Below are 24,460 nucleotides of genomic sequence, written 5' to 3'. Positions count from 1 at the left end.
ATACTTGTGCCAGACATAACAGGTAGTAATTGGATATTCTTTGTTGTGTTCCACAGTAAATGAGGAAGCACTAAATCAGAAAGTTGCTAATAAACTCGGTAATGGAATATTTCTACTGTGCTGAACATTGCTTTTGGTATTTGAACTCCATTTCTGTTTATGCTAAAGAAACATTTATGAACCTGCAAAGCTATAAAAAATAAAAGAGAAAAATAACTAGGCCAGTGCTACAGAGTTCGTGATGGTTGTTTTGCAAGCAGCCTATAAAATAACAATAGTTCCCATGAGAAGTGCTTTCTTGTCTCCCGCTACAGATGACGAGCTGACGCATTAACCCACAATGTAAAGGCCACATAGACGAATCTAACGGTTTGCAATCGACTACGTGAACTCTAATATCAAGTCTCTAATAACCTCTTGACTCTTCTGTAATTAAAGCACATGATCTGACATTCAGCTCCAGTGCTGAACAATGCTGACAAATTTCCTATGTCCTATTACAGCACACTGACAAATACAAATGATCACTTTCTATAATAATAAATCTTGACGATACACAATAGGTCAGATGTTTTGGTGGGTCGAGATCCTGGTGCTGAGCCCCATACTGATCACTAAAACAAAGTGGCAGAAGTGCTCAGCCGAGTGCTAAAGACAGGTTTAGACTAAAGACGACCTCAACAGAAAGTCTATGTGCCTGATTCAACATTTGCAAGTTCTTGATATCTTCACCACCCGGCGATTTTCTGTTTTTTGTTTTCGTTTTCTCCTCCCTTTGTTCCAAGAACCATAACTTTTTATTTTTCCGTCAATATAGTCATATGAGAGTTTGTTTTTTTGCGGGACAAGGTGTACTTTTGAATGGTGCCCCAAATTGTACTGGAAAATGGGAAACAAAATTTCAAGTGCGGTGAAATTGCAAAAAAAATTCCACAATTGTTTCTGGGGTTTTTATTTACCATGTTCACAATATGATAAACCTAACCTGGCGGTATGATTCCCCAGGTCAGTACAAGTTCGTAGATACCAAACATGCATAGTTTTTTTTTATAGTAGTGGTGTAAAAAAATCAGAAATGTGTAAAAAAAGAATTGCTTTTTTTGTCGGCGTTTTCCGAGACCCATAGCGTTTTCATTTGTTAGGATAAGGGGCTGTGTGACGGCTTATTTTTGTGTGCAGAGCTGACATTTTTAATTATATAATTTTTTGGTAGATATAATGTACTTCTGCAGTTTTCAATTTTTCTCTCGTTACGCCCCTTCACCAATCAGATTATTTTATACTTTAATAGATCAGGTACTTCTGAATGCAGTTTATTTTCAATGGGGAAAAAGGGGGGTAATTTGAACTTGTGTGTGTCTTTTAATTTTTTCAATTTTTTTTACATTTTTCATTGTTTTTACTAGTCCCCTTCGGAGACTTGAAGCTGCAATACTCTGATGGCTTGTGCTGTATAGAGCGCTGGTCTGATTAGCACAAATGCTGAACTCCTGTGAATACTGGCGCTCAGCCATCGCTCACAGGAACTGCATCAAGACAGTGTCAGGGGTCATCAGCTGAACCTCAGTTGTTATGATGACCCATCAGCACCCCGTGATCATGTGGGCTTCTGATGGTGGAGGGGAACCATGCACTTCCTACTGATACTCGTTAAATCCTGCTGTCAGAGTTCGACAGCGTGATCTAACTAGTTAACAGGTATGGGTAGATCTCCAATCCACTAGTGCCTGTTAGTTGCACATGTCGACTGATCTGATCAAACGATGTGATGGAAAATATGCGGGCTCGCCAAATGACCCACATTAAAAGGAATCACAGAACCTTGGACATGCCGCCACATCCAAGGTCGTAAAGGGGTTAAAATGGCAAACGTAGTTCAAAAATAAAAATGAAAATGCTCTTTATGTTTCTTTCTCTTTACCTAGTCTTTGCAACGTTTTGACACCAAAAGCTTAAAAAAGTTGTGCGTTTTTGTAAAAATGTGGAAAATTTAAAACTCCTCTAGGAACCTTACTCAACGTATTAAAAAAAAATGGGAAAAGTCGCATTTATGAACAAGCAAAGTTGTAGATGAAAAAAAAAAAGACTTAAGGCCACTTTACACGCAGAGATAAATCTTTGGCAGATCTGTGGTTGCAGTGAAATCATGGCCATATTGTTCCATTTGTACACAGCCACAAACCTGGCACTGATTGTCCACAATTTCACTGCAACCACAGATCTGCCGCAGATTTATCTCTGTGTGTGACAGGGCCTTTACACAAGAAAGACAACTTAAAAACTTGAGCAATTTTACAGAGAATAAGACGAAGCCATTAAAAAGGAGCAAATTACTCTAGAAAACTGGAGAAACCACAATGATGAATCGGGGCCTGTGAGTGTGTTCTTAAGGCTGCTTTACACGAGTCAATCCATCGTGCGATTTATTTGGCAAAGTCTTTTTTTTTTTTTTTTGTTTGTATCGCTGATAGGTAGTTGTCCATGTGTCACACGTTGAGTGTTGTCAAACGACCACAAAGCGCTCATCGATATATTGATTGGCCATGGCGGACGTCCAAAAGGCTTCACACATGTTTTCTATTGGTCAATCTGTCTTTTGTATGGGCATAATTAGGCAAACTATACACCCCTCCGTGACGTTGTCTGGATTGTTGCACGCCCTGAATTCTTCTGACCTGCTCAATCCAGTTCTGCTAATGTGGTTGATTGGTTAGATCCCATATATATTGTTTCTCTTCTGCGTCTGTCTTTGTTGTCTCGTGTGTCCTTAGCATCATTCTTGTTTGTTGTTTGTGGTCTGGTTAATGTCGATTTTGATCCAAAAAGGAAAGATTGGCATATAACAACTTACCACAAAAAAGGGATAACAAGGAGTGAGGGCGGAAAATCCAGCGAACAAACAAACGTAAGAAAAATTAGGAGTAATGCACTATAAAACACTGTGCATGACGCCAAGGCTGAATGTTCACACATCATGACTACAGCTCCGTATTTTATAACAGTAATAACCAATCAAAACGCATCTGCTACAACCAATCCGATTAGATTAGGCGTGATTATTTAAAACCACAAATACGCCCTGAACGTTTAATGACGTCACAAATAACTACGAGGATGGCCGATTACACGGTGTCACACTTTGCAATGTGTCGTTCATTAAGACTAAACTGACCGATTTTATGGAATTAAACGATGAGTACACGATGGCCGAATTTCAAACGATTAGGCATCGGTTGGACTCCCAAGGAGCTGTCACATGAGGAGATGTCGTTACGAATGACGGAAGTGCGTCACAAAATCCGTGACCCCAACGATGAATTGCACAATAGATCGACTCGTGTAAAGCAGCCTTTAGACTTGGAAAGAGCAAAGCTTCTGCCCTTCCATTTTGATGATTGTTGGTGGTTTTGGCACTTACACTTACTTTTCTGAAAGTAAAGTTACACCTGATAAGAATTTTTCATCTTAAATAGTAAAAACCATTAGAGTACTAAAAGTATTCCCATTTCTCTCATGTTTCCTCTTTTTGCTAAAATGTTTCCTTAAATTAAATAAAGAGTCCTGTACTATTAACAACTGCTTTAATATTTGCACAATTAGCAAACTGAAAGTGGTCCCATATATGTCTATTGTTCCTCGAAGTCATGTGCACTAAGGGATACTTTGCACGTTGCGACATCGCTACCGCGATATCGTCGGAGTCAAATCAAAAGTGACGTACATCCAGCGCCGGTAACGACGTCGCAACGTGTAAAGCCTAAATGCGCCGATAAACGATCGCAAAAGCGTCGTAAATCAGTGATCTGTGTAGCGTTGGACATTTTCATAATGTCGCACCAATAGGAGATACCATGTTGTTCCTCGTTCCTGCGGCAGCACACATTGCTATGTATGGAGCCGCAGGAGCGAAGAACATCTCCTTACCTGCCTCCACCGCCAATGCGGAAGGAAGGAGGTGGGTGGGATGTTTACGTCCCGTTCATCTCCGCCCCTCCGCTTCTATTGGCCACCTGCCGTGTGACGTCGCTGTGACGCCGCACGACCCGTCCCCTTAGGAAGGAGGCGTGTCGCCAGCCAGAGTGACGTCGCAGGGCAGGTAAGTGCGTGTGAAGCTGCCGTAGCGATAATGTTCGCTACGGCAGCTATCACAAGATATCGCATGTGCGACGGGGGCGGGTACTATCGCGCTCGGCATCGCTGGCATCGGCTAGCGATGTCGCAGCGTGCAAAGTACCCCTTAGACTCTTTCATATCCACTACTGCAATGTATCATGAAGATGTAGACATTCTACACACTGGCATAGTGTGTGATGGAACAATAGAGGTGCAGGGAAAACAAGCACTTACATGGCAGCTCTCGGCACCTGATCACAATGGCTCTCTCCAAGAAATCAGCAGCAAGAGGGACGTGGAATTTCACTTTCCAAATCTATTCAAAGATTTTTTTAAATTAAAATACTCAGATTGACATAAAACAAAGGTAATGGTCAGCCGACCTCACGGTACTCCAAATGTGACACATTCAGGGTACCCCGCTCCTCCCTATATCCTTGTGCGACACACTGGAAATGAATGCTGGACCAACTGCTGTCCACAGAGGTGAGTCCTCTCCTTATTAATTATTGATTGTGCCTGTGTCAGGACACCATCACTATAGACATATATAGAGACTGATGGGGACCAGACTGTATCGGAATGGGAGTGGCAAGGGATTGGTGAGTATTGTTTTGTTTTTTTGAACCTTTTAAAAAAAATGTTGAAGTTGCCAATCTTCTAAATCATTATTTCTACAGCAATAATAAGAGGTTAATATTCCATGATATGCAATCTTAAACATAAATTAAATAAATTAGTAATTTCAGCCTCAGTTATGTATTCTATATGGTCAACACATAGAATTTAAATCAATTATTTTATCAGTTTTGAGGGTATTTACTGTATGGATGAATAATACATTATTACCAGAAAAAAATGCAAGGTCATTGTTTAAAGGAAATCTGTCAGCACGTTTTTGCTTTGTAAACTGAAGACAGCATACTGCAAGGGTTAACACAGAGAATTCAGAGATGCCTGTCTTGTCAAGGTCCGATCTGTTGGTTATTTCCTGTTTGTTTATGCAGCAGGACTTCTCAATGCTCACTATAATCTCACAGGAAGGGCAGTCCGGCACACCCCCTCCTCTAATTGACAATGCTTAATCTCTATGGAAAGCCTGGTGTGGGAGGAGGCAGCACTCTCAGCTCTGCTTGATGGCTAAATCTAAAAACTCTGATTGTGTTACAACAGCTGCAGCCAGTAAACTAAGTGATACATTGTTTGATTCAGAATCTCTATATCCTGTTGATCTCAGATGAAGTAGCAAAACCTGCTGACAGATTCCTTTTAATTTTATTTGATACAAGCATATAGAACTGTTTAGACTGGGTTCACACTTGACAATAATAGATCAATGAAGTAATTTGGGATAATGTCAATGAAGGCCGAGATAATGATAGGACATGATGACTTGAGAATAAAATTCATAACAGGAACTTGCTGCTTTGATATGAACTGAGCATTCCTGCAGCGCATGTGTTGCAGATATACGTATCTTAATTTCAGACTATGGCCCCGAATCATCAAGAAGTTTTTGCCAGAATTCTTGATAAAAACTCTTTGAAACGTTGACAAATATTTGCTTAACTCAAAAGTGCACAAAAATGGTGTCACTCTTTGAGTTTTTAAGTCAGTCTTGACTCTTGACCTTTTCTGCCATCTTTTAGAAAAGTGGGCAGAGTTAGTGTCACGGGCGGAGGAGGGGACGCCGCACTCTCCCACTGCTCGGGTCCGGCTGCCGCTGCTGCGGCCTGCTGCTGCTCGGTGGCTCGAGCGATGAGCCGGATCCCGGGGACTCTAGCGGAGCTCCTCGCCCGTGAATGAAAGGGGTTTGGCTGTGGAGATTGTTTATTGTCCGTGACGCCACCCACGGTTGTGGTGATTAGGTGGACACCACCGCTGCTCTGGCTGGGGATCCCGGGAGTGGTGGTATGGAGCAGCCCGTTGTTGATTTGCCCCTCCGTGGGTAGGGGATTGGTGGTCCCGGGGCCCAGTGATGGGGGTTGGGATGGTGGACAGGTGGGTATGGGGCCTGTGGAGGTGCAGGGGCGCAGGGGCAGCGCTGTGCCGTACAGCACGGAGGTACTCACTCAGCCAGTAAACACGACACAGTTCTCGGTAAACAAACGGCTGGTTGGACGGGTCCCTCGGACGGTTACGGTACCAATTTCCCCTGCAGTTGACGGTGACGGTCTCTTCCTTGCACCTATGTGTTGTTGTTTGGTAGCGATGGGTTCCCACCGGTAACCCGCTCCCCAGCTTGGATATGAGCCGGAGGAGCTCCACACTTGCCCGCAGGCGCTGGCCCTGGGAAACTGGTGCCTTGGCGGTGGCGGTGTCTCCCCTTAACGGTTGGACTGTTGCCTTCAAACGGGACTTGTTTGTTGGGAGACAGTCGTCCCCTTCACTGACGGATTTGGCAAATTATGGCGACTCCTTGCCTTGCCGGGATCCGAAAGGCCCCTGCCCTGGTGCTGACTAATTTTCATATACCGCTCCGGTACCGCCGGGTCACCACCCGTCCACGGTCCTTTCGGCAACCTCCAATCAGTCTCGCCTGCAGACGGTCACCGCCGTCTGCCAACCTTGCTCGCTCAGTCCGGGGCACACACCCGGACTAACTTCAGGCTTCTTGCTGTCACTACTCCTACTTTCCTCCTTTACCACTTCACCAGCTTCACTTCACTTCCTTTCACTTTCAACTCTCAAGCTAATCTGCCTGGTTTTCCCGCCTCCAGAGCTGTGAACTCCTCAGTGGGTGGAGCCAACCGCCTGGCCCACCCCCTGGTGTGGACACCAGCTCCTGGAGGAAGGCAGCAAGGATTTCAGTTTTGACCTTGTGTGTACCTGCAGGGAATGTGGGGTGCGTGTGGTGTTGTGACCTGTGACCCCTGGCTTGCCCAGGGCGTCACATTAGCGCAGGGTGTAGTCAAACGCTCTTGACAAATTCTTCCTCATTTACGACATATAAGAGATTTGAATTACACAAGAAATGTAAGATAAAAATCTTGTGATTTCTAAAGTGAACAGCATATGTAACATGAAAAAGTACAGGGCCATGTTTAAGGCAAATAATGATCACATCTACATTTAATTATATTCTATTCCACACCTCATTCCATGCATGGTTATACAGTTATTATGACTAAGCAGAACAATGTGATAATGTAACTTTTATTTCACCTCAGCTATATTTCCACAATCTTTTGTTGGAGGGCATCAAAAAAATAATTGTCAAATTAGTGTCTAAAATAACAAAATAATATTAGAACTATACATGACTAATGAGTGCCTTTTTCCCCTCAAAATGTTATATTACTTTTAGAGATGTGCGAACCCAAACAGTAAAGTTCGGTTTATTACTGAACATGGACTTTACAAAAAATCAGAGTTTGAGTTTGGAGTTCAGGTGTTTTACATAGGCAAACCATTTGAGCAAGCAACGGTGTGCTCGGGTACGCTTGGTGCTCGGCTTGTTTGAATGGCTTGCATGGGGGCAAGATCACTGTTATCGAATGTAATGTGTACAAAAAGTAGAACTCGGCCCTCCGTCCCCGAAAGTGCTCTGTTTATGGCTGGCTGTATGTGGGGGTGTCTGACAGACGCCTCTCCAATACTAACCCCTGGGTTTGATGCCAGGTGTCAATTCACATATCAACCCCAAAAGTATTATCCTGATTGCCACCGCATTAGGGCAATCGGGAAGAGCTGGGCAAAGTGCCAGAATTGGTGCATCTAATGGATTCGCTACTTCTGAGGCAGCTGTGGGTTGCTATTTTTAGGCTGGTAATAGCCAAATAACCATTGGCCTTTTCAGCCTGATAATACCTGTCCCCAGCTGTGTGCTTTACCTTGGCTGGTTATCAAAAAAAGAGGGGACCCCACGTCGTTTTTTTTTAATTATTTATTTAATTAAATAATTTCTAAAAAGGGAATGGGGTTCCCTCGATTTCTGATAACCAGCCAAGGTAAAGCAGACAGCTGAGGGCTGCAGCCCACAGCTGTCTGCTTTGCCTGCGCTGGTTATAATTTTTTTGTTAATTTATTACCTGTCCACATTTGTTTACTCTTACCCCGATTTTGCTTTTTTTTGAGGGCCCATAGACCTTACTTTGACCATATTATAGTCATTTACCGCAATAAGATTATATGGGAATGGGATCAAGGCTGGGTACAAAACCGAACTTTTAACTAAAGTCCGGCCGAACTCGGCGAACCTGTACATCCATGAGTCCGCTCTTCTCTACCTAAAAGCAGATAAAAGAACCAAATCATACAAGTCAAAAATATTAAACTTTGTAATTTTACATGTCAGGAAAATAATCCAACATTACAAGTCTGTGAGTAGCAAAATTATGCAAACCTTTAGGATTAGCAGATAGTTTGAAGGGAAAATTAAAAGCAGTTGTTTTAAAAAAAAATGAGATGACAATCAGATGTGAGTGGGAAACCTGATTAGTCACAACATATGTTTGTGGAAGAATATCATGGCACAAAGGAGATTTCTGAGGACCTCAAAAGTAGATTTGTTGATGCTCTTCATGCTGGAAAAGGTTATAAAAAACATCTCTAAAGAGTTTGGACTCCACCAGTTCACAGTCAGACAGACAGTCAGACAGTAATTAACCCGATGTGTACTGTAGCTATGAGAGCAGGGAGCCAGCGCTAAGCAGTGTGCGTGGCTCCCTGCTCTCTGCACATGTAGCGACGTTATGATCGCTGCTGCGTCGCTGTGTTTGGCAGCTAAGCAGCGATCATAACAGCGACATACAAGGTTGTTGTTGCGTCACAGAAAATGGTGACGTAACAGCGACATCGTTGTCGCTGTCGCTATGTGTGACACCAGCTTAATAGTCTGCAAGGTCATGAGAGAAACCAAGGTTTATTACAAGCAACTAAGGTCTAGGACACACGGCGAGTAAAATCGAATGAGTGGAATACGATAAAAAAATCGTATTCCACTCAGAGCAATGTTACTCTATGCAGCCGTTCCTATCTGTGATTACTTTCTCAACCCTAATCAGACCGAGAAAACAGTTGCAGCATGCTGCGAGTGACAAAAAGTCGCTTATCACTCCCACCCATACAAGTCTATGGGTACGAGTGAAACATTGGACTGCATTCGGATTACACCGGAGTGCAGTGCGACAATCGCATCAGCTGACAATGGAGGAGATGTAGAGATTAATTTAATCACTCCCTCTCCTCCGCAACTGTGACCTGATCTTAGGATCGGATCACAGTATAATGACACTCGGCTCACGCTAGCAGCACAGCAGGATGCCATATGCTTGTGTGGGCCAAGTCGAAAGGTCTTGCCTACATTAGCTAATGTTAAAGTTCATGAGTCCATCATCATGAGGACAAAGAGCAAGAAAGGTGTTCATGGAAGGATTGCAATGAGAGTGCCACTGCTCTCTCCAGCAATTGTTGCCGGTCAGTAGTTTTCTAAAGTATTTATATAAGGATAAGACCAAAATAGAGCTTTTTGGTTTAACTGATAAGCATTATGCTTGGAGAAAAACACTAGCTCAAGTGAAAGCAAAGGTTCACATACGTTTGCTACTCACATGTGGTAATGCATAATTTTGCTCATTTAAAATGTCAAAGTCTAATATTTTTGACTCATTTGTTTGCAGATCTATGGAAAATTGTGAAGAGTACTGGGAAATAAGGTGCTGTTAAACACTGTTGGGAAGAGGATCATAAATTTTAAAATCCAACATGCCAAATCAATCCTTTCCCTAAGGCCTCTGTCACAAGTCCCTCAAAAACACGCACGTTTTTCACGGACATATCAGAGGTGCGTATTGCCCTTGGTGTGCTGTGTGTATGGCCTACATGTGTTCTCCGTGTGTTATCCGTGATAACACACGGAGAACGGGAACTTTCTACTCACCTGTCCCTGGCGTCGCTGTCCGTGGTGCTGATCTTCAATCTACGGTCCTCCCGACCCCCCGCTGCTGCTGCTGCTTCCGGCCGCAGTGAAGTGAATATTAAATGAGCATAATGAGCGGCGGTCGGCAGCAAGTGACAGCAGCGGCAGAGACAGGAGGGCTGGAGAAGGTGAGTAAAGGGGTTTTTTTTTAAAAAAAAAACACGTCTTTTCTCCGGCGCGTGTCACACGGAACACATCCGTGTGGTCCGTGTGTGTTACGTGTGACACGTATGCGTTCCGTGTGACACCCGTAATGCCGGAGAAAAACGGACATGTCGACGTATGGAGCACACGGGCACACGTAATTACGGAACGGACACACGTTCCATGCAAAAATACTTACGTGTGCCCAAAACTATAGGAAAACATATGTCAACGTGTGCCCGTGTCTCCGGTACGTGAGAAAACTGTCCATACACGTACCGGAGGCACGAACGTGTGACAGAGGCCTAACATGTACCATTGTTTCCCCTTGATATTTCCTCTTTAATAAAGGACATCTTTCAAAATTTGTACTCGGAAAATTGCTAAGGTAGATTAACTAAAAATGAAGCATAAATATTAAGATTGGAGGTTTTATTTATATATTCTATAAAGGCTATAAAATGAGATCGGGGAAATATCATTTGCTGTGGGCATTCCCTTCACCCTTCTACCAGTTTTAATAACTGTCCAATGTGTTGGAGGAGATGAAAGAAGAGGGTTAATCCGCCCTGCCACAAGAAGATCCCTGAAGATCAATGGGGATTAAGTTATTTGATTTTATTGTTTGACGTGTTTCGGAGCCATATGACTCCTTCTCCAGGAACAAAAATCAATAATGTACATTATTGATTTTTGTTCCTGAAGAAGGAGTCATACAGATCCAAAACGCGTCGAACAATAACGTCAAATATCTTAATCCCCATTGATCTTAACTGATCTTCTTCTGGCAGGGCGAATTAACCCTTTTCTTCCATCTCCTCCAACGCTATCCTCCTGAGTGCAGCCTTCCTCAACATGTGGTTATAGTGGTTGTGTCTGTAACACAACCGCACCAGCTTAGTGCACTTAGTTTTTTAATTCTTTATGGTACCGTCGGATAAGTCACCATCTGCGCCCCCCCTTCTCAGTTTTACTACATATTTAATAACTATCCAATAAGATACTGAAATAAATTGACCTACAGTCCTATTTTAAACCATAGATAGCACTGTTATATGTTTATATTTCATTTATTAAAGGGATTTGAGTAGGATAAGAAAAGGCCATTTTTTATCCCTTGAGTCCCCTGCCACTTCAGTTCCACCATATTGGTGACCCCGCCAATGAGGGTGAGTGATGATGATGATCCGTCCAGTATTCAGTGACCACTACATGATGATCAAAAAGCAATAGAGTAGGAAGGGGGTAAGCTTGTTTTTTTATTTTATACTTTTAATTAGATGGCTACATATAGTCTCCAAACCAGTAGACGACAGGCGTGAAGAAGCCTAGTCATACGCAGAACTTCCCTACGAGGCAATAGCTTTCAGCATTTGTAAGAAAATAGAAAAACTCTGTGAAATGTAATATTGATTCAGTGTAATTTTCTTGAGCAAGGCTTTTAGCAGAGGCAGTCAAACTAAGCACAAGCTCTGTTAAATGCTGATGTTTAAAGCCACGTGCGCACTGACAGAGCAGTATATCAAGACTTTCAATGCCTTGAGCAAAATACAAGTTGACAGTGCTTTTATGGTTGCCTTCACTGTGGAATTTCTGCAGCCATATTACGTGAGCTGGAACAGATTGTGCCCTGGAAAAAGAAAACTATTCATTTTACCTACAGCATAAAAGACACAAATAAAATACATGGAATAGTGTTTAGCTGCATTGCTATGTTTGTAGGAAACACTAGCAATGCTTAACGGGAAATTAACGTCCGTGCAGGCAAGACGAAGCGAAGCAGAATATTGTGCTTTTCCAAAATGGCAAGCAGTAAAATAAGTGCAAAGAAGCAGGTGCCTTGACCTGTGTCAGGAGGGCAGCTAAGAAATGATATTTGTAATGCCTGTCATACAAGGACAGATTATAGTACATGGGCAATTAGGATGCTAAGCAGTGGCTGACAACACAGACATATGAGACTGTAGTGACGCATCACACAATGCGGTGGGTGTGTACTAACTTTCATTAGAAATAATTGCCACATCATGCCATGGAGCACGGAAATGTGCATCACTAGTGAATGAGTCTAATAATATTAATAATCTATATTGAACATTCCCACAAGATATTTCTAAGGTTGGTTTTTGGAGGAAAAAAATACGCAGCAGCAAAAAACGCTGCAGAGTTCTTCCGTATTTTTCTTTTACTGTGCACCTTTTTTAAAGGGAGCCTGACAGCTTATACATGCTGCCTCATTCCCGGGTAGTGTGTATCAGACACTGACTTTCTGATTTCAGCCATGTATGTTTCACTCTGAAACTATAACATGCCTCCCACAGAGGAGTGGTGAACGGGTCACTGAGTGGTGCAGTTATAGGTAATAAGCTAGATGGTGCCGAGCACACCTGAGATGGAGGGAAGTCAGGCAGGCCGGGTTAGAACCGAGAGAACGCAACGAGACTCAGGGAGCAGGCAGGAGCGAGGTCGTAAAACAAGCCGGGGTTCAGGTAACCAGGAAATTGTGTACAAACACAAGGGACAAGCAAAGGCACAGTCAGGAGAGGAGCCGAAGTTGGGAGCCAGATGGGAATGGAAAAGTCAGGGGGAAGAAGGCAGAGACGAGTTAGATAGGTAGGTCCCTAGCAGCTTTTCCCCACCTGCTGCCCTGGAGTGACAGGTCTCTCCTTTTACACACAGGCAGGGAGGAACCTGTCAATCACTGGCAGTGGGCATGGAAAAGCTGCAGCTGTCCTGCCTGCCCAACTAGTCTATCGTATGGCTCGTTCCCCAGGAAAATTTAAACTATGTTTTTCTCTGAAATGACGCAGCATTTCAAAGTGAAACATGCATTACTGAAATCACACAATCAATGTATTATACATGCTGTCCATGGATCAAGCAGTGTGTATCAGCTGTTACATTCCCTTTAAAAGGAATCTGTCTGCAGGTTTTTGCTACCTCATCTGAGAGCAACATAATGTAGACAAAAAGATTCTAAAGAGAATCTGTCAGCAGGTTTTTGCTATGTAAGCTGAGGACTGCATGCTGTTGGAGTTAAAAAACAAAAATCAACTATGCTTCTCTTATCAGGCTGTGTACTATTGTATACATAAACTAAAAGCTTTATTATTATTATTATTATTATTATTTATTATTATAGCGCCATTAATTCCATGGCACTTTACATGTGAAAGGTGTATACGTAATAGGGACAAGTACAATAATCATAAACAATACAAGGCACAGACTGGTACAGGACGATAGAGGTCATTGCCTGCGAGGGCTCACAGTCTACAATGGATAGATGAGGATACAGTAGGTTAGGGTAGATCTGATTGTGCGGCGCTGTATCAGACTGAGGGTTATGGTAGGATGTAGGCTTGTCGGAAGAGGTGGGTCACCTAGTGATTACTGTTACTGTTACTGGACTACATTGTCCCATGCATGGAAGTCCGGCATGCCCCCTTCTCTGATTGACACCTCACTGTCAATGTCCAATCTATACAGAGCGTGGTGTGGGTGGGTCAGCTCTCTCAGCTCTGCTGCTTTGCTTAAACTAAAACCTTTGATTGTGTCAGTGGTTTGCAGCCAGCAATGTAAGTTAAACATTGTTGGATTTAAACTCTATTATCTTAGCCAGTTGTTTTTCATTTTATGTTTGCCATTATGGGAAGGGTTTGGGGTTTCCAGATGTGTTTAGCTGGTTCATCAATTTAGACTTTTTGAAAGGTGGCAACATTTTGGCGTAAATGTACTTAAATGATTTTATGCATATCTGAATTTTTTTTTTCTCCTGGAAATTTTGTGAGAATTTAGTGGAACATGACTTTTTTTTAAAAAAGAAGTAAAAAAACAGGTTAAAGGCATAAATATTGAGCATTTTTGATTTTGTGGAAAAATTCCTGAATCACGTGCAACATATTGAAGAGTTTTGCACATAAAACGACAACGAATACTACAAGACAAACAGAAAAATGAAAAAAATTGCAAATGATGAATCGGGCTCAATATGTCTCGACTAACTAGTCTGATGCAGTCTCCTATAGCTTCTCCCTGCTCCCCATGACTGCCAGGTCTCCCCCTATGTACAGACATAAGGATAGACCTGTCAGTCTAGGTGTATGGGGCAGGAGATGCCAGCTATGGACTGCGTCGGACTAGTTATTTAGGACACATGGTTACTGGACTGCACTGCAATCTGTATTTTCTCTGAAATGCCTCATTGTGTCAGGGCAGGGCTGGGACAAGGTATTTTGGTGCCGTAGCCAGATGAAGCTTTGGTTAGCACTGCAGTCTTGCAGCGCTGGGGTCCTGGGTTCAATTCCCACCAAGGACACCATCTGCAAGGAGTTTGTATGTTCTCCCTGTGTTTGCGTGGGTTTCCTCTGGGTACTCCGGTTTCCTCCCACACTCCAAAAAACATACAGTTAGGGACCTTAGATTGTGAGCCCCAATGGGGACAGTGTGACCAATGTATGTAAAGTGCTATGGAATTAATAGTGCTATATAAATGAATAAATTATTAATTATTATTATCATGTTCCACCTCCCGATCAACCCTCAACCTCCAAGTAAAGGAATGTGTCAGATACTAAAGTAACAGGATCCCTAATAACAACCTTCCCCTCATGTTTACCTTTTCACCAAAAAATACCAGCAAAAGTTAAAAAAAGTGTTGTACCTCAGGGGTGAGGCCCAACAGAGTGCATTTTCAAAGTTAGATATAGAATCACTTACTATTTGTAGACCATATACAGAATAGAAGGGACAAATAGTGATATACAGTGCCTACAAGTAGTATTCAACCCCCTGCAGATTTAGCAGGTTTGATAAGATGCAAATAAGTTAGAGCCTGCAAACTTCAAACAAGAGCAGGATTTATTAACAGATGCATAAATCTTACAAACCAACAAATTATGTTGCTCAGTTAAATTTTAATACATTTTCAACATAAAAGTGTGGGCCAATTATTATTCAACCCCTAGGTTTAATATTTTGTGGAATAACCCTTGTTTGCAATTACAGCTAATAATCGTCTTTTATAAGACCTGATCAGGCCGGCACAGGTCTCTGGAGTTATCTTGGCCCACTCCTCCATGCAGATCTTCTCCAAGTTATCTAGGTTCTTTAGGTGTCTCATGTGGACTTTAATCTTGAGCTCCTTCCACAAGTTTTCAATTGGGTTAAGGTCTCCAGGTAGGCTGTGCTATCCATCTTCCCATGGATGCGGACCAGATGGCCAGGCCCCATGGCTTAGTAACAGCCCCACAGCATGATGCTGCCACCACTATGCTTGACTGTAGGGATGGTATTCTTGGGGTTGTATGCAGTGCCATCCAGTCTCCAAACGTCACGTGTGTGGTTGGCACCAAAGATCTCGATCTTGGTCTCATCAGACCAGAGAACCTTGAACCAGTCTGTCTCAGAGTCCTCCAAGTGATCATGAGCAAACTGTAGACGAGCCTTGACATGACGCTTTGAAAGTAAAGGTACCTTACGGGCTCGTCTGGAACGGAGACCATTGCGGTGGAGTACGTTACTTATGGTATTGACTGAAACCAATGTCCCCACTGCCATGAGATCTTCCCGGAGCTCCTTCCTTGTTGTCCTTGGGTTAGCCTTGACTCTTCGGACAAGCCTGGCCTCGGCACGGGTGAAAACTTTCAAAGGCTGTCCAGGCCGTGGAAGGCTAACAGTAGTTCCATAAGCCTTCCACTTCCGGATGATGCTCCCAACAGTGGAGACAGGTAGGCCCAACTCCTTGGAAAGGGTTTTGTACCCCTTGCCAGCCTTGTGACCCTCCACGATCTTGTCTCTGATGGCCTTGGAATGCTCCTTTGTCTTTCCCATGTCGACCAAGTATAAGTGCTGTTCACAAGTTTGGGAAGGGTCTTAATTAGTCAGAAAAGGCTGGAAAAAGAGATAATTAATCCAAACATGTGAAGCTCATTGTTCTTTGTGCCTGAAATACTTCTTAATACTTTAGGGGAACCAAACAGAATTCTGGTGGTTTGAGGGGTTGAATAATAAATGACCCTCTGAATAAACTTTTCACAATTTAAAAAAAAAAATAAAAAAAGAAATAACATTCTTTTTTGCTGCAGTGCATTTCACACTTCCAGGCTGATCTACAGTCCAAATGTCACAGTGCCAAGTTAATTCCGAATGTGTAAACCTGCTAAATCTGCAGGGGGTTGAATACTACTTGTAGGCACTCTACATCCCACACTCCATCGCACCCAAAAGGATCACAAAGATTGACTTGTGACTGGTTCATGAAGCCTTTATCTATCCCCATTTCTTTGAGATGGCTGTACTGTCATTGTAAATAAGCACTTGTACCTTGTCACCCCCACCTCACCGCATTGTAGATTGTAAGCTCTCACAAGCAGGATTGTCTTTCTTTTTGTTTTAACTATTGTATTTTCTTCAAATGTTACTTATGAATGTTTGTTTGTATATGAAATTCTGAATTATAAAGCACTGCAGAATATGTTGGCACTATAGAAATAAAGATGATTATTATTATTATTCAGCAATGATAATTTTTTGCTCCCATTAAGTGCAACTCCCTCTGTGAAGTAGGAGGTAGTGCCCTAGTCAGGTGCCCACCCTACCTACCCCTTGTCCCGGCCCTGTGTCAGGGTATAACATACATGGCTGCAATAATACAGCCAAAACCTGATTCATGCTGCCGGTAGTTCGCATGACATGAATCTGCTGACAGGTTCCTTTTAAGGCTGGCGTAGGACTTGGACGGACGCAAAGTGAGAATATCTTGCATTGCACACAGGCCGGCATTGAGGTCCTGCGCAGGCGCACTTTGATCTGCCGTGAGCAGGGCAGAACAAAGTATTGTAGAGTGCCTGCACGGGACCTCAATGCCAGCCTGTGTGTAAGACGTAGGACAAGTCATGTGTGTCGTCCGGGGAACAGGGGGTACTCAGATCCGGGCCACGAGGTCACTTCTGTGGGTATCACGGTGGCGTGACCCGGTCTGTGATCCCAGGCTCCACAGTAAAAGGGGAATTTGGTAAGGGAGATTTATTGTCCGTGACGCCACCCACGGTTGTGGTGATTGTGTGGACACCACCGCTGCTCTGTATGGGGATCCCGGGACCGGTGACAGGGAGCAGCTAGATGTTAGTCCTCCCCTCCGTGGGTAGGGGGTTGGTTGTCCCGGGGCCCGGTGATGGGGAAGCTGGGGATGATGGCAGGCGGGTTGCGGGGCCTGGTGAGGTGCAGGGACGCAGGGGCAGCGCTGTGCCGCACGGCACGGGGTACTCACTCAGCCAGTAATCACGACACAGTCCTTGGTAAAACACTTGGCTGGATGGATGGGTGCCCACAGACGGCTGCGGTTGTTGTTTCTCCCCTGACCCAGTTTGGGGGTGTAAGTCCTTTCTTCCACCTCTGTGCACGCTCCTCCTGCGCTCCAGCTTCCAGCTGGCACCCTGGTTCGGTACCGGTGGGCCACCGCCCAGCCCCAGCTACCTACGGTTCCACCAACTGTCTCCCCGGATCCCTGCAGATGGCCACTACCGTCTGCCTGACTCTCTGCTGCACGAGGGCCCTAGGCTCCAATCCTAGGCCCAGTCTGCGTCTGCCTCTCTGCAGACCTCTTCTCTCCTCCTCCGCCTGAACTTGACTGGGCTTGTTTCCTGCCTCAGGCCAACTAACTCCTGGGTGGGCGTCTCCATCTCCTGACTCCGCCCACCTGGTGTGTCAGTCTGAGCCCGAGGAAAGGAATCAAGTTTCACTGGGGATGTCTGCTGTGAAACTGCTGGGGGTGGGGGTGTGTGTGTGTTGTTATCTGTGGCCCCTGGCTTGTCCAGGGCGCCACACATGCACCCAGGATTCAGAAGAAGGAGGACCGAGATGGCCGAAAGAGGAGGCACCGGACCAAGAGAACGGGGACACCAATCCGACCAGTCTGCACCGCACTGACCGTTTAGGTGAGTATTATAAAGTGATTTTTACATTCTACACAGCGGCCTGGGTTCTTATATACAGCATGTTAGAATGCTGTATATAAAAGCCCACTGGTGGTGGCCGCAGCTTATAGTCACCAAATCTGGTGACAGGTTCCCTTTCAACTCAGAATGAGTCACACATCAGTCTTTGTACTTTGGCTCACAAAATGAACATTTTGACACAACCATGTGATTAGTGCAGGCGATCACCAATCCACAATTTATGTAGCCAGTTATTGACTCTTGTCAGCACTGAAACATAATTGCAGGAGGCTGAGATAAGAGACTGGCAGGGAAACCAGGAATTGGTAGCACAGGATAACAAGGGGATTAGCAAGATATTACTCAGCTTGTTGTTTTATACCTGAAACTTATAAGCCTATTGGTAAACATTTGAAAAAAATAATCTGTACTAAAGTAAGATAACCACAAAGCATACATTTTAAGGCCCCTTTACACACTGCAACATCGCTAGAGATATCACTGTAACGCCACCGGTTTTGTGACGTAATAGCAACCTCCCCAGTGACATTGCATTTTGTGACACGCATAAGCGACCTGGCCCCCGCTTTGAGGTCGCTGATTGCTACAAATCTTTCAGGACCATTTTTTGGTCCTTTGTTTCCCGCTGCGCAGCATGCATCGGTGTGTTTGACACCGTTACAACGAAATCGTTAGCGAATTTAGAACCCAGCCCGTAGGCGTGCTATAGCGTTCCCTTTCCCTTGCTGTGTGACACGTCCCCAACGACCAGAGAGGTCGTTCTGCAGGTCCATATCGCTTCTGCGTCGTTGGCCAGAACTGCCTGTTTGACAGCTCACCAGCGACTTTCCAGCGATCCCGGCCAGCTCAGGATCGCTGGTGGGATCGCTATAAAGTCTCAGTGTGTAAAGGGGTCTTTAGAGTAAAATATCTGTGTGTCTGTGTGATTGATAAGATTGGGCTTAAAAAGGTTGTCAACTACTTTAACATTGGTGACCTAACCTTAGGATAGGTCATCAAAGTCTGATCAACAAGGGTCCGACACTCAGCACTTCTGCCGATCAGCTGTTCTCGGTCCCGGCAGCGGTAGCAGTTGGCTGGAAATGCTCGGTTCTGGAGCTGCTCCTTCTTCTGATAGTGGCCATGGCCGGGTACTGCACATCCATCTCCTATTGATTTGAACCCGGCCGGTCAGACATTGATGACCTATCCTAAAGATAGGCCATTAATGTTAAAGTAGTGGACAACCTCTGTAATTTAATCAACAGATGCTCACTGTACTCTTGAACAATGTCACATCAGTTATTCCAGTGTTATTTCAATTATCCAGACAGGAAGTCACTCCAGTTTATTTTATATCTGCATGTACTATTTGTCTACCAAGAAATGTCACCAGATCTTGCTGTACAGGTTTGTTAGCCAGCTCTTCGTTTCACACAATATATACTCTACAGTCATGATCAAACGTTTTCAGATGGACACAAAGTTTGCCTTTCACAATTTACTGCATCAGTGTATTTTATACATTTTTAGACGTTTATTGACAAAAACATCAAGTTTATGCAAAACCTCAACATTTACAGTGTTGTCCCTTATTTTTCAAGACTTCTAGAATTTTCTCGGACATGCTGGAAATTGCAAAAAGTACAGGGATTACACTGCAGAGGACTGAGGTAAAGTTACTTTCTTTGATGAAACCCCCTTTAGACTATTTGGGACATCCAGAAGAATAAGTGTACAGAGAAGAAAGGTGAGCACGAAGATGAATACTGTCTCATGACAACAGTAAAGCATTCTGAGACCATTCATGTGCGGGATTTATTTTCATCCAATGCAGTGGGGTCACTCACAATTTTGCTTAAGAACAATGCCATGAATAAAGATTGGTATCTAAACGTCCTTCAAGACCAACTTCTCCCAATGATCAAGGAGCAATTTGGTGATGAACAATGATTTTACGAGCATGATGGAGACAATGTCACAAGGCAAAAGTGATAGCTAAGTGGCCTGGTGAACAAAACATTGAAATTTTGGTTCATGACCAAAAAACTCCTCAGATCTCAATCCGATTGAGAACCTGTGGTCAAAACTTTGTTGTCATCAGTCAGGATTTGGCTTCAAAGTAGATATCCATCAGGGGAAGAGAAAGTCTTTACATAAACTTGATATATTAGTCAATGAAAGTATAAAAACCTATGAAATGCTTATAATTGTACTTAAGTAACCAGATAAACATCTGACTAAAGGAACATTGAAGCCGCAAACTGTGAAAACCAAAATTGGTGTCAGTCTCAAAACTTTTGTCCATGACTATATTCTGTCAGCTAGCAATAAAGGATGACCATTCCTCTTGTCACAGATGAATTAATTCATTAGACTTTAACTATTGATTTGAAACAAGTATGTCTGCTGACTCCCGCGTTACCATTAATTTGGTGTATAGCATTTATCAATAGTTACAATAAATAAAATTCCCAATCTTAATTGATAGGCTAATAATCTGTAGAGTACTAATTAAAGGATTTGCCTCATAAAGACAATCCCTTTTATAAAGACAGATTCCTTGGAGGTCATCTGTGTCCAGCTCCTGGAACTCTTATCATTCTGCAGCTTCTCAGGAAATGCTGCTGTAATCTTCCTTTACCTCAATTACCTTAAGATCTCTGTATACATTAGATAAAAGTTGGACAAACCCACCAATTTTGCAGAACCAGTTGATCCTGTAATGTATATGTAGACCACTTTCCTCCCCAGAGAAATTACATCAGGGGAGAAAAGGATTGGTCATTAAAATTTACTCTCACAACCTTTTCTTTAATCACAGAAAATAAGCAGCTGCCAGAGGCTTCTTTTCCTGTCTCCATTTAGAATAAAGTTCTAGTCCCCTTTCGTAAATGAAAAACTTTAAAGCTAGATATTCATATGAGATATTTTGTGCAGGCCATTATGTACTAGATCTAGTGATGCATGAATACATTCGTAGAACTGTAGACCAGTGACCTGGTCAGTATTCCATGGCCAATGGATGGGAACCCTGTGAACCGGTTCCTACCTATTAGCATCCCCGTCTCCTATTTTGATTAGCTGGACTGGCGCAATGTTTTGTGTGCAGCACATCGCAACAATGACATTGCGCCAGTCCAGCTAATCAAAAAAAGGAGCTGGCGAGGCCGTCACTTGCAGTGCTATAGAGCGGCAGCCATGGAATACTGATCTGGCTACTGGACCAAAGTTCTACGAATTGATTCACTCTCATTCATTCTCTAGCTGGATGATCCAATGATCTGCAGATAAATATCCTATGTGAATGGTCAGTTATTTTACGTTTGGATTTGGGTGAGTATTCATCACTGAAAATAGACAACAAACAAAAGACTCCATTTTCTGGCCATGAGATATCTGCGTTGATGTTCATATGATCGAGGGATTCTTCCGTTGTGGTATTTAAACACAGTAAGTGATGTATCACTTATAAAAGTAGCTTCCACGTGAATTCCACCCAACACTTAGACAAAAAAATATACCCCATAAACCCTTGACAATCACCTTTTAGCAAGATGAGATAAATGTACCGATGCAGGGTGCATGACTTCATCAATCAGTGGTGGAGACAGACAGAAGATGGCCACTGAGGAAACAACAATATATGGGCCATTTTCAGTCCAAGAAGTCATCATAATGCACAATTCCATCTGCTTTGGAGGTAGTAATGGGCCCCTTTACCTCTTGGGCCCCTGTGTGGCTGCACATGATGCACCAGTGATATGTCTACCCATGGCATTACTACTTGCATACAAAAATAAATATACAACCACACTGAGTGCGATAAGATATAAGTAAATAATGAATACAATAATTTTGAACTGTGGTAAAACTATGTAGAGTATAAAATTTGAGATAAGTAGCATACACTTTGACTTATTGAGTTCTTAAGGTCCAGTCACACTAAGCAACTTACCAGCGATCCCAACAACGATAGGGATCGCTGGTAAGTTGCTAGGAGGTTGCTGGTGAGCTGTCACACTGCGACGCTCCAGCGATCCCACCAGCAACCTGACCTGGCAGGGATCGCTGGAGCGTGGCTACACGAGTTGCTGGTGAGCTCACCAGCAACCAGTGACCAGCCCCCAGTCTCCTAGTTACAGCACACATCAGGTTAATTAACCCGATGTGTGCTGCAGCTAAATGTGCACAGAGCAGGGAGCAGCGCACACTGAGCGCTGGCTCCTTGCTCTCCTAGTTACAGCACACATCGGGTTAATTGCCTGATGTGTGCTGCAGCTAAATGTGCACAGAGCAGGAGCCGGCAGCACAGGCAGTGAGAGCGGAGGAGGCTGGTATCAAAGGTAAATATCGGGTAACCAAGGACAGGGCTTCTTGGTTACCCGATGTTTACATTAGTTACCAGCCTCAGCAGAAGCCGGCTCCTGCTCACTGCACATTAGTTGTTGCTGTCTCGCTGTCACACACAGCAATCTGTGCTTCACAGCAGGACAGCAACAACTAAAAAATGGCCCAGGACATTCAGCAACAACCAACGACCTCACAGCAGGGGCCAGGTTGTTGCTGGATGTCACACACAACGACATCGCTAGCAACGTCACAAAAGTTGTTCGTTACCAGCGATGTTGCTAGCGATGTTGCTTAGTGTGACGGGGCCTTAAAAGCAACATCGCTAGCAACATCGCTGGTAACGAACAACTTTTGTGACGTTGCTAGCGATGTTGCTGTGTGTGACATCCAGCAACAACCTGGCCCCTGCTGTGAGGTCGTTGGTTGTTGCTGAATGTCCTGGGCCATTTTTTAGTTGTTGCTGTCCTGCTGTGAAGCACAGATCGCTGTGTGTGACAGCGAGACAGCAACAACTAATGTGCAGTGAGCAGGGAGCCGGCTTCTGCTGAGGCTGGTAACTAATGTAAACATCGGGTAACCAAGAAGCCCTGTCCTTGGTTACCCGATATTTACCTTTGATACCAGCCTCCTCCGCTCTCACTGCCTGTGCTGCCGGCTCCTGCTCTGTGCACATGTAGCTGCAGCACACATCAGGTAATTAACCCGATGTGTGCTGTAACTAGGAGAGCAAGGAGCCAGCGCTCAGTGTGCGCTGCTCCCTGCTCTGTGCACATTTAGCTGCAGCACACATCGGGTTAATTAACCTGATGTGTGCTGTAACTAGGAGACTGGGGGAGACTGGGGGCTGGTCACTGGTTGCTGGTGAGCTCACCAGCAACTCGTGTAGCCACGTTCCAGCGATCCCTGCCAGGTCAGGTTGCTGGTGGGATCGCTGGAGCGTCGCAGTGTGACAGCTCACCAGCAACCTCCTAGCAACTTACCAGCGATCCCTATCGTTGTTGGTTGTGACTGGACCTTTAGGCTTGACATATTGAAGGAAGATTTTTATCTTACACGTCTCACTTATTTATCTTCTACACTTCAGTTTCAAGGTTTGCACTGTTCAGCGTCAGGTGAACAGACATATAACCTTGCTGGCAACCTTTATCCTAGAAGAAGGGCAGCCAGAAGAAGGCTGCAAATCAGTCAACGCATGTTATGTTCTACGGCAAATACAAAACCTTGGTTCTCATAATATAAAATAGCCTTGAAAGCTAAAAACAATAAGGGCTGTTCCTCCAAACATAATATATATATTGATGTGAAATAACATGTACTCCTTCAGATATTTCAAAATCGAGAAAAAGTTATTCTGAAGAACATTCCAAACCTTTCCATATAGACATGATATAACCTCGTGGACTCATACTGTACACTGGCATCTATATCTACGATATACTGTTTTATTAGCCTTTATTTTACCATTTCAGATCAAGCATGGGTAAATTAACACATTGACAAGTACATAGGAGAGGTATTGAGTGATATATAGAAGTATAAGGCTATGTGCGCACGTTGCGTAAAAACATGCAGTTACGCTGCGCTTTGTAGCGCAGCGTAACTGCATGCGTCCTGCGGCCCCTGCACAGTCTATGGAGATTGTGCAGGGGCCGTGCGCACGTGGCGTCTAAGAGCGCAGCGCTTCGGCTACTGCCGAAGCGCTGCGCAAAAAGAAGTGACATGTCACTTCTTTCCTGCGCTTTGCCGGCAGCTCCTGCTCTGTCTATGGGAGGAGCTGCAGGCAGAGCGCATGGAATCGGCGCTCACTACGGACATTTCTGCAGCGATCTAAAGCGCACATGTGCTCTTCAGATCGCTGCAGAAATTTCTGCAGGGCTTGTACGCAACGTGCGCACAATTACTCCGTGTTCTTGCTAGCCTTGAGGCCCTCAAAAACCACCGAGGAGCATCATTGAGGTACATTATAGAAATCAATGTAATTTTTTACATACGG

General features: G+C 43.9%; 1 protein-coding gene across 1 annotated transcript in view; it reads right to left on the bottom strand.

Annotated features, from left to right (window-relative positions):
* The window catches only part of PIP5K1B (phosphatidylinositol-4-phosphate 5-kinase type 1 beta), a 234,410-nt gene that overhangs the window by 208,649 nt on the left and 1,301 nt on the right, over window positions 1–24,460 (bottom strand). The window lies entirely within an intron of this gene.

Source organism: Anomaloglossus baeobatrachus, chromosome 1, assembly GCF_048569485.1.
Source record: "Anomaloglossus baeobatrachus isolate aAnoBae1 chromosome 1, aAnoBae1.hap1, whole genome shotgun sequence".
Lineage (NCBI taxonomy): Eukaryota > Metazoa > Chordata > Amphibia > Anura > Aromobatidae > Anomaloglossus > Anomaloglossus baeobatrachus.
The sequence above is the reverse complement of the archived record's forward strand: the minus strand, read 5'-3'. Positions and strand labels throughout refer to the sequence as shown.